Below are 11,689 nucleotides of genomic sequence, written 5' to 3' on the forward strand. Positions count from 1 at the left end.
GAGAGGAAGGGAGGGATGGAGGGAGGGCGGAAAGCTGACATAGATGTTTATTTGATTTACAAACTCCTCTATCCTTGTCTTTGTTCAAGTTGTTCCCTGCACCTGAAGCCCTTCTCCAATATCCCTATAGCTAATCACATCTATGACTGAAGGTCCAGTTCAAATGCCATCTCCACACAGCACTCCCCAGTCTCCCACTCTCTCATTCAGTAGTAGTATCTCCAATCTAAATTTTCCTGACCCTTTATGTATAAAATAAATATACAAATAATATGATGCCGGGTAGATATACACTATAAATACAATAAAGGGGCAGGAGAGAAAGAATGACCAAGAGGGCAGTGTAAGGACCCAGAAAGTATCAGGCAAGACCTCTCCAAGGCAGTGATTTGTAATACGGCGTGTTTAATTCAACACAAACTATTTCGGCACCAATATCTGTTTCACAAAATACTCTTCTTCAATTCTCCACACCCTCCCCTTAATCTTTTCCAGAAATAGTCTGCCATAGTGGTTTTTCATTACTGCTATTATTTTAGAGGAAAAAAACATCTCACACAAGATGTTGACAGGTGCTTTACAAACAGGTGCAAATTTCAAATCACGAATATTCTGAAAAAATGTTAAAAGTGATTTGTCAGTGAGAAGTCTGATGCCAAAATGAAGCTGAACTACAAGAATTTAAAATGGAATTTCAAGAAAATGACTTAGCAACTCTTCAACTCTATAATCTGCACGTTTACTTTCTATCATATATGAAAAGAAGAATGGCAATAGGAAAATATACTTGAAGAGAGATCCTGCAGTTTTTCACTTAAGGATAGATAGGGACTTCCCTGACAGTCCAGAGTTTTCACTGCCAAGGCCAGGGTTCAATCCCTAGTTGGGGAACTAAGATCCCACAATCCGCACACGGCACAGCCAAAAAATAAAAGAAAAATTAGAATATCCTCACCCCTTTAAAAGCCACACTATCTACATGCCTTAAAGAAAACCAGCACATGCTAAAATTTTCTTTCACAGGCTTATACAAGAGCTTGGAGAGCTCAAGCCCTTCAATCACTTGGAACTAGAAGATGCCTAGTTAATACAAAAATCTAAGGGCCAAACTACTCACTTCCCTTTCTTCCTCAGATTTATTCTGCCGATTCCCCAGTACCCTGAAAGAAGTATCTGTGGTCTATTCTATCTTTCAAAACGATTACTCTGATCCCAGTCAAATCTTTTCTCTTACTTCCCTGATTACAAAATTCCCTCTTTCATCTACACTATCGTCCTATCTGCCTTGACTTTTTTCTTATCTAATGAGAAAAATATTCTTCCAGGCAGACTTACAGATCCCCAAAACTTATTTCTACTTCAGGAATTCTTAATCTTTTTGTGCCATGGGTCTCTTTGGTAGTCTGGTAAAGCCTATGGACCCCTTCTCAGATTGCTTTTAAATGCATAATTAAATATATGGGATTACAAAAAAAACTAATTATACTGAATATTAGCAAAACAATTGAAAAACCCTGATATTGCAATATATGTACACCTTTATTATCACATTAAGTAACAAGATCTAACGGTGGATTCACTAATACCATAATTCAAAAAAATTATGAGCATAAATGATATTTTTTAAATGTTTATTGGAGTATATCACCAATGATATTTTGAGACATCTGCAACAACTGTAAACATGACACAAAAATATCTGTAATTTTTGTTGGTGACAAAGTCACAGGCATTGCTAATTCTACTGCGGTTTGTTGCTTACATTCATAATTGAAGGAAATGATAATACAGTTATCAGATAATAAAAATAAAGACGTGATTTTATCCCCATTCTAGCTCAAGGAGCCCCTGATTTCTATCCACCAACTGGTGAATCCCTGGTTAAAAATCCCTTCTAGTTCAAAACCTTGCTCAAACTGATTTTTGCCACAAATTTTAAAATAAAAACACTGATTTCTCCTTTGATCTAGCTCTCATCTGAACATACCACCATGCCTCCCTGTTTTTACGCAGATGTATACACAGAACCCTGTTTATTTCTATGATTTGCCTATCCAGCACCCATTTAAATTTTGCCAGTCAATAAAAGGCGAAATTGAAGGAAAGGAGATGGAAGCAACCAACAGCTTCTCACTTACAGACCTCCAACAGGAAGTGGAAAGATGCCAAGTACGGTGTGTACGTTTTTGGTAGGTGGGCTGCCCGACCCGTAAATCCAGCTTGTCAAGAGTCTCCGAAGCAAGACATCTTCACCAGCGGCACTCAGAAGACATTCCACCTCCTCCTCGCCTCCCATACTCAGTTCCCTGGCTGCCAGGTCGCTCGCCTCTGGCTCTCACCCGAAGCCACCCCGCGGTCCTCCTGTCCCTTCCCATCCCATCCCCCACGCGTCCCTCCCTCCAGTCCGCCCCAGGCTGCCCTGGCCCCTGCGCGCCGCCACATCTCTCCCTGGACCTAACCGTGTGCCCCCACCCCCACTTCTCCCCTCATTGCAGGGAAGGGCCCAGGGGTCAGCTGGACCCGGGGGCCCACCATCAGCGCAGGCTGCGGCCCTAGGCCGAAGCAGCACGGCCGCCAGGCAAGGAGCGGCGCACTCCGCGCAGCTGGATCGGGGACGTGCACTCACCAAGAAGATCATGCGGAGGAGGGCACCGAGGTCTGCGCAGGACCGCCACTCGGCCTCGGAGCCGTCGCCCTCGCGGCGAACTGCCACCGCCGCCGCCGCCGCCGCCGCCGCCGCCGCCGCCACTCGCTAGTTGGCTTCCCTGCGTCCTGCGGCGGCGCTGCCGCCACGCCATGGCGCGTGCGCGGCGCCGCGGGGACCCCTGGGACTAGTAGTTCAGGCCGGCAGCTAGCGGTGCCTCTTCCGCTTTTACCACCCAAGTCCGCAGCAGGCTGGAGTAGTCTTGAGCTGCTGGAGTACCGCGAAACGGCTTCCGGAAAATTGTTCACCAAACACTCACCCTTGCTTCCGCGTACGGTACTGCTGGATGTGAATAATCCGGCTGAGCAAGTATGTGTAAAGTAAAACAATTTAGAGCATTTATGTTTTAGATAACAAGTGTCACTTGGCCAGAACACATCATTTGAAACACACACACCCACACACCCCTCTTCTTCCTTTCTGTCAAAAGGGTCATTAATTGCCTTTGTGTTATCTGGATTTTCAGTCTTAAACCTGATATCCCACCCCTTTTATCAAATTTTACTTGACCATACAGTTTTTTAGGTCGATTGACAATTTATCTAATACAAAATTTTTAATAAAAACAATTCAGATATATTCAAATATAAAGTTAACTGAGCTGAACAGTCCTAGAAACCTTAGAATTGGAAGACAGCTTAAAGGTCATTAGTCCACCTCCGGCCCAGGCAGGAATTCCCTCTTGTACACTCCAGCCAGATAATCATCCAACTTCTCTTTCAAACAGTTCAAATTTCAGGGTGTTCACTTCCTTAAGTAAGGAGGCCTGGTCAACTGTTGGGCAGCGTTAAATGTTAGAAAGTTCTTCTGCTGAAGCAAAATCTACTTCCCTTTTACTTTCTTCCATTGCTAGTTGTTATGCTGCCTGGAGCAATATAGAATGTTTTCCACTTGATAGTCTTTCAAAAAATTGAACACAATGATTATATCGTCCAACACTAGGAGTCTCCAGACCAAAAAAAAAAGGCATCAGTTTTGCAACAATTTCAGATCTGATTCAGCTCCCAGACTGCTTTCCATTCAGTCATCCTCCTTGATGTATTATCTTTAAAAATCGTCAAAATTTGCCTCAGATTTATAGCCTTGTTTTATTACCACAAGAGCATTCTGTGGTAAACTGGTCAGGTATTATTGCTATCATATTGCCATTCAACTGAATCAAGAATTCCATCAGATCAAAGATTATTCCTCAGCTCTGTTATAAAACATTGTCCAAAGCAACAAGGGAATGAAAAAAGCAACAGGATATGGTTTACAATTTAGGGTAAAAGGATAATTCACACAGATTAAGGATCATAATCATAAGCTAAGGTACAAAGTGCTCCAGATTCCTGGCGAAAGTCTTCATCAAATTGAGGGGCCATGACTTTAAGAAGGAAGTTAACACTTGGGAGTTACTGAATGGTTGGATTTGAAGAAAGAAATGGCATGTGAGGATTGCTAAGGAAGAACCCAGCCTGAGCAAAATGAATGCATTCACAGTTTGCCCTCACTAAACACTGAGTACAGTACTATAAGTGGGCTGGACCACACAGGCCAGGTTAAGGGGAAAGGAAAGGGCCCCCAAAGTTGCAAAAAGCTCTTGAGGGTTGTGAAGAAACCACACTGTGTGTAGTAAGTAAAAAGGGCACTGGGATGGTCAATTAGTTGTTCTGAGCCCTTCTCTGTCAACCTACAAATGAAGAGCTTGAACTAGGTAAGTTGTTCTCAATCTTTTTTTCCATTCAGTGCATCCAAGGAACACAACCTGCACATTAGAACGATGATCACAACAACAGTAATTCTTGTGGAATATGAAGTATTTTTCTCAACGCCTTTTACACAGGAGAAAGTGAACTCAAGAGGTGAAAAGACACTCAATAAATAGTACTCCTTGAGGGCAGAGAACCCCGTCTTATTCACCACTGTCTCTCTGGAACCTGCCATACTACCAAGATGTAATACATATCTTCTTTAAAAAAAAATGAATGGGATGAATAAACAGTAAACCATGGCCAAAGCCTTTTTCCTTCCACTACATCACTCAGCCTTCCTTGACATACAGGGATGTGAAATTGCTTGTCCATAGTCACAGAATTCGAACCAGATCTTGATCAGAGCTCAGTTCTTCACTCTGCAGACCACTCTGCCACAGGAGCAGAGAGCAGTGACATACTCAGAATTTTTTTTAATGTCCTTTCTTTCATTTGTGCACAGCCAGTCTTGGAGGTAAGACAAGAAAGCAGGTGCTATGCCAAGTGACTTGGGGGTCTTTGGCAAGTATTTCTGGACAAAAATATTTTTTCCTCACATCCATGAAAGCCCCCTGAAATGTCATCCTTAGTGTTAGAAACATTGAATCCTGGATGTTAGAGCTGAGTATAAGAGATCATCTAGTCCAATACCTGCATTCGTTTGAATTTGGAGGCTGTTCCTCAAGAGATCCTAATTAAAAAACACATGCCCCTGGGAAAAGTAACATTTAAGTTATTATGCATCCATACTTAGGAAAGAAATACGACAGTTAATTGAGAGCAAACCATACCAGAAAGAAAAGCAGGGCCATATCCAGAAAAAAATAAAGATTAGGAAGAGAGAGAGCAAGATGAAAGGGAGAAAAACAAGGACTTTATCTATGTGCAATTTTTAAAATCTATTTGGCACACAGTTTGGGAAATGAATTCATTTGAAGCAGTACATACTTAGGTGTAGATAGCTACAGCTTGTGCAAAGATTAATCTTAGTGTCTCATCTGAGTCAATTAAATGATAAACTAGGTGATACGTAAATATAGCAATAACATGGATAGAAACCAATACAGCAGAGAATGAACTCTGAGACTGTATTTTCTTTTTTTATTTATTTTTAAAAATTAAAAAAATAATTATTTGTTTGTTTTGGCTGCGCCGGGTCTTAGCTGTGGCACACGGGGCATCTGGCTCTTTAGTTGCGGCATGCGTGCAGGATCTAGTTCCCCAACCAGGGATGGAACCTGGGCGCCCTGCACTGGGAGCTCAGAGTCTTACCTACTAGACCACCAGGGAAGTCCCTGAGACTGTACTTGCAACTATAAAACAGAAACGTCACCAACCCTATCTATCCCGTCTGGTTGTTTTGAGGATAAAACCAAAGGAAGTAGGTCAAAGCTTTTTACCATAAAGCAAAACACAAATGTTATGCGTTGACATAGTTCAAACTCAAACAGCAGGCAAACATTATATGCTAAAGGCTAACTTAGTCGTTTTTTGTTTCTTAATCTCTTTTATAAAATTTATTTTCAATCTGACAAGTAATATATTAATTCTTGTTCTTAAAAATGTATACAATACACAAAATGGATGGACCTAGAGATGTCATACTAAGTGAAGTAAGTCATACAGAGAAAGACAAATATCATGATATCACTTAATGTGAAAACTAAAAAATAATACAAATGAACTTATTTACAAAACAGAAACAGACTCACAGACTTAGAAAACAAACAGTTACCAAAGGGGAAAGGTGGGGGGGAGGGATAAACTAGGAGGTGGGGATTAACATATACACACTGCTATATATAAAATAGATAATCAAGGACGTACTGTATAGCACAGGGAACTCTACTCAATACTCTGTAATAACCTATATGGGAAAAGAATCTGAAAAAAAATAGATGTATGTATACATATAACTAAATCACTTTGCTGTACATCTGAGTCTAACACAATATTGTAAATCAACTATACTCCAATATAAAAATTTTAAGAACAAATAAATAAATAATAAAATTTTAAAAATGTATACAATACAAATAAGTCAAAAGTTCCTCTTGATTCCCACCCAATTCCATCCAGGAGCCACTCTTGTCAATTTGATACGTATCTGTCCAGATTTGGTGGTGGGTTGTTTAATCCAAATAGAATCACACTGTACATACTGTTCCACGTTCTATAATGCTTTTTTCATGTAATAGTAAATCCTGGCATCTTTCCATATAGATACATAAAAATCTACCTCATTGTTTTGAACCTTGCACAATATTTCCATAGTACAATCTACCCTAGTTAATTTAGCATCCCCTGTTGATGGACATTTAGGTTGACTCATCACATTTTGAATAACAAAAAATACATGTGAATTAACCATATGTTATTTCTTAATGGGAAAATTTTTCTAAACCTCTGGAAAATCCAGAGAGACAGACATGGAAGCTGTCCTATACACAAGGGGCACAAAATATCCTTCATAAAGTCCTTTTTGCACTTAAACTGTCCAGTTGAAAGTAAAGGACAAGATTCCAGTCACAGCCCTACTCCATGCTCTGGGCCCTTGGTTGTCCTGCACTGGCCCCCACTGGCAGGTTCAGAAATAGTGATACTCAGAGGTCGATTTACTATGAAGCTGATGGAGCTTTTGATTTAAGGCAGTGTACTCACATAGTCGTATGGTTTTATAACATTTGCCAAGTAATTTTAAATTATTGGCTAAATCGAGGACAACAGATAAAAGCCTAAAACTTGAGAATACTGGAAATGAGGATCATTTCCTGTAGAACAGGATCATAAATTATGCAACTCACACTTCAGCCCAATGAAATCTACTATAAAACTGATTTTTCTACCAGTGTAAGGGATGTCCAGACTGATAGGAGCTGTAATGTTAATGGATCATAAGGCTTTTGTGCATTATCTGTATTTGAATTTAACCCAAGACTAATTATAATATATGAAATATCTTTAACGTAATCATATTTTACATCTTTCACTGACAACTATTTTCATTGTCTTGTATTACTTAGTTTTAAGTTCTCAAAGTTTTTCAAGCTTGTTAAGCTCCTGATAGATTTTTTTAATAACAAAAAGTATAGACAAAAAAAGTAACATACTTACAATTTATATACTCTTTGAAAATCAGATATCAACAATTTTAATGGCTACATAATATTTCATCATACTGACAAATCATAAATTGTCATTTCAAAATGGAAATTGTTTACTCCTGATAACAAATTTTTAAATGCCAAATTCATGCAAATTAAAGAAATTCTAGAATACAGATATAAGTTAAATAGAAACTTAATACTTTGTAAAGCTTATTTTAAAAATAAATGGTGGGCTTCCCTGGTGAAGCAGTGGTTGAGGGTCCGCCTGCCGATGCAGGGGACACGGGTTCGTGCCCCGGTCCGGGAGGATCCCACATGTCGCGGAGCTGCTAGGCTCGTGAGCCATGGCTCTAGCCCGTGCCCTAGAGCCCGCGAGCCACAGCTACTGAAGCCCCCGGGCCTAGAGCCCATGCTCCGCAACAAGAGAAGCCACCGCAATGAGAAGCCCACGTACGGCAATGAAGAGTAGCTCCCACTCACCTCAACTAGATTAAGCCCATGCGCAGCAACGAAGACCCAACACAGCCAAAAATATATTAATTAATTAATTAATTAATTAATTAAAAAAATAAGCAGGGAGGCTATAAAAAAATTAAAAAATAAAACAGGGATACACACATACACATTGCATATGAAGAAAACATCTCTAGAAGGCAACATAAAGTAGTGACAGTGGTAACCTTCATTAGTGTAGGGTAACAGGGCTGGGGACTGAGTGGCAGGCCAACTTATTTTCACTGTATATTGTATATTGCACCCATTGAATTTTACACCATGTATATATATTTCCTATTTTAAAAATTTAGAAATTTAAGACATATATCAAATATTATCACTCAGAAGCTATAGAGGTAGCTCTTTATCCTCAGTAGCTTATTTTACTTCAAAGGAAAACTTAAGATAGAAGAAAAAGGGCTTCCCTGGTGGTGCAGTGGTGGAGAGTCCGCCTGCCGATGCAGGGGACACGGGTTCGTGCCCTGGTCCGGGAGGATCCCACATGCAGCAGAGCAGCTGGGCCCGTGAGCCATGGCCGCTGAGCCTGCGCATCCGGAGCCTGTGCTCCACAGTGGGAGAGGCCATGGCAGTGAGAGGCCCGCGTACCGCAAAAAAAAAAAAAAAAAAAAAAAAAAAAGATAGAAGAAAAATTAAAACTAACATTTTACGTATAAAATTAAAATGCTTTACAATTAATCAAGTACCTTAATCATAAATAGTTTTGTGAGGAGGCAGAATTATATCCATTTTACATACTAGTGAACAGAGCCTCAGAGAGATTAAGTGACTTGCCCTAAGTCACAGCTAGCTAGTGCCAAAACTGGAACTCAGTTTTTTTTTTTTTTTTTTTTTTTTGCTGTACGCGGGCCTCTCACTGCTGTGGCCTCTCCCGTTGCGGAGCACAGGCTCCGGACACACAGGCTCCGCGGCCATGGCTCGCGGGCCCAGCCGCTGCGCGGCATGTGGGATCTTCCGGGATAGGGGCACGAACCCGTGTCCCCTGCATCGGCAGGCGGACTCTCAACCACTGCGCCACCAGGGAAGCCCTGGAACTCAGTTTTTAATGCTTGCAAACCCCATGATCTTTCCCATCACACTGACACAACATGCCCCCCTAAATACCTTTCTCCAAAAAAACACGTGAAGAACAGAAAATGCATTGTTACTTTTTAAAAATTTTATTTTATTTATTTTTGGCTGCATTGGGTCTTCGTTGCTGTGCGCAGGCTTTCTCTAGTTGCAGCAAGCGGGGCCTACTCCTCGTTGCCGTGCGCGGGCTTCTTTGTGGTGGCTTCTCTTGTTGTGGAGCACGGGCTCTAGGTGTGTGGGCTTCAGCAGTTGCAGCACGCAGGCTCAGTAGTTGTGGCTCGCGGGCTCTAGAGCTCAGGCTCAGTAGTTTTGGCGCATGGGCTTACTTGCTCCGCGGCATGCGGGATCTTCCTGGACTAGGGCTCGAACCCGTGTCCCCTGCATTGGCAGGCAGATTCTTAACCATTGCGCCACCACAGAAGCCTTTTTTGTTACTTTTGTGTGTGGGGAAGGGCGGGGAAGGTTCTCTATTAATGATTAAATTCATTTTCTAAAAGTGAAGACAAAACTTATTGAATAGCACATTGCACCTTCAGAAGTACTAAAAAGTCTTACATGATTAATACCTCCTATTACTCCCAGCTCAGGTATTAGGGAGATACTTTTCTTTCACTCCCTTATTTAATGAAGGCTAAGGAATTATTCCCAGTCTCTTAATAAAAAAGATATCTTTGTGGCCAATATAAGAGAGATTTTTTTTTTTTTTTTTTAATTTTGGCTGCACTGGGTCTTAGCTACGGCATTCAGGATCTACACCGTGGGATATTCGCCATGGGATCTTTAGTTGAGACATGCATGTGGGATCTAGTTCTCTGACCAGGGATGGAACCCAGGCCCCTTGCATTGGGAGCGCAAAGTTTCACCCACTGGACCACCAGGGAAGTCCCCAAGAGAGTAATTAGATGTAGCACTTTTCAAAGCATTTCCAAAAATCTTTGTCAAATTCGGTGTAATCCCCAAACTTATTATTTCCCATTGAAAGTAATCTTGAAAATTCACTCTCAAGAGGTGGTTTTCTTGAAGAGCTTCTAAAATTTATTCTCATAGTATATTTACATGATAAATAATAGCATTACCACTATTCTACAACTTTCCCATACAGTATCTCATTTGATTCTTGAAACGAGCCACTAAGACAGGCAGGGACAGAAATCCCTGACACTCAATAGATGAAGAAACTGAGGCTCTGGGAGGTTGTTTTTTCCTACGGTCATGTGTCCTATCTCTTAGTTGAATGTTCTCTCCAACAAAGCATGTGAAAAATTCTTAATTATCAGAACTTCAACTTGTCAATTACATAGGACTTTTCCTTTTCCTTCTTGCTCTATGCCTTTAATTCCCTTTCAGAAAGGAAGATATGGGGACTAAATAACATTCAATCCTAATCAGTCCTGACTCTGCTTAGCTTTCTGAGATCAGATGGGAAATAGAAATCTATTTTCTTACCCATAAGAGCACAAGTGAAATGAGCTGGTTTAAATTACTAGATAAACTCTACATTTGTCTATCACCCAATATCAAAATACTTGTAAACTATGTAACTACTCTATATCCTAAAAACGATATGTAAGTCTTCTAAACCTGAAGCTCAGGATGACAACCTAGACTACAGAAATTAAAAATTAAACGGCCAAAGCTCAAATCCTGGCTCCATATCTTCTCAGCTGTGTGATCTCCTGGGCAAGTTTCTTGGCCTCTTGGAGCTTCGGATTCCTTAGCCCTAAAATTAGGGGTTTAAAAAAATGTTTTCATAAGGATTAAAAGAGATAATGCACTTAAAACATTTAGCATAGTGTCTAGCACTTATTTAAATATTGATAACTTGGCACTGACACTATTATCGGCGTTTACGATTCAGCAAACTAGATTTATCTATGCACTTTCCTATTCAATCCATAAATGAATGCACTTTGCAGTATATTGTAATATATAACATACCTAATATACTTGACATTTAAAAGATACTACAACCACCAATATACTCAATTCCCTTTAGCAGTTAGCCAGATATCACTTTTCTAAATCTCAGAAAAAGTAGAGTTGCAAAGGTTACTCCATCAGTCAAGGGTGAGGCTGAAACTAAGAGCTCTGTTTTTAATGGATATGGACTATGATATATACAGAAAATTTGCTTGAAATTATACGTAGCTGTAATGTGGTGGAATGGTGATTTCTATCTTGATAATGGACTAAGGTAACCTAAAGAAGGGTCAGTGTTACAGCAGTATACAAATCCTGTTGAAAGAGATGGATGATGCAACTTCTGTAGTAAGAATGGAGTCAACTCTGAGTCACCAGTATAACCTTGAGGAGCACTAAAGGAGATAGGAAAATTCTTGAGTACTGACTCCTAGGCTCAGCATCTTAGTCAACTGTGTGTAAGATGTTTCAGTGCTATTTGGACACAGTATTGTTCATACTAGTGAATCTCAAGAGAACATTTAGTGCAAAAAATACTAGAGTCATTAGCGCCTGACTATGATAAGTCCCATGAATTTTCTGTAACCATCTCAAAAATATTTTGTGTCAGGCCTCTGGCCTGTCTCTAGTAGGTCCCCCAA

The 11,689-nt window shown here is 40.4% G+C and overlaps 1 protein-coding gene across 7 annotated transcripts in view; it reads right to left on the minus strand.

The window, feature by feature from the left end:
• GAPVD1 (GTPase activating protein and VPS9 domains 1) overlaps nt 1-2,788 on the minus strand; it is a 73,040-nt gene extending 70,252 nt beyond the window's left edge. For all 7 annotated transcript variants that reach the window (XM_081237390.1, XM_081237395.1, XM_081237393.1 and 4 more), the window contains exon 1: nt 2,627-2,788. The gene's annotated coding sequence lies outside the window, so the exon portion shown is untranslated. The remainder of the gene's footprint in view (nt 1-2,626) is intronic.
• Nucleotides 2,789-11,689: the final 8,901 nt, after the last annotated feature.

The sequence above is a fragment of the Mesoplodon bidens genome, assembly GCF_964165515.1.
Source record: "Mesoplodon bidens genome assembly, chromosome: 6".
NCBI classification, from domain to species: domain Eukaryota; kingdom Metazoa; phylum Chordata; class Mammalia; order Artiodactyla; family Ziphiidae; genus Mesoplodon; species Mesoplodon bidens.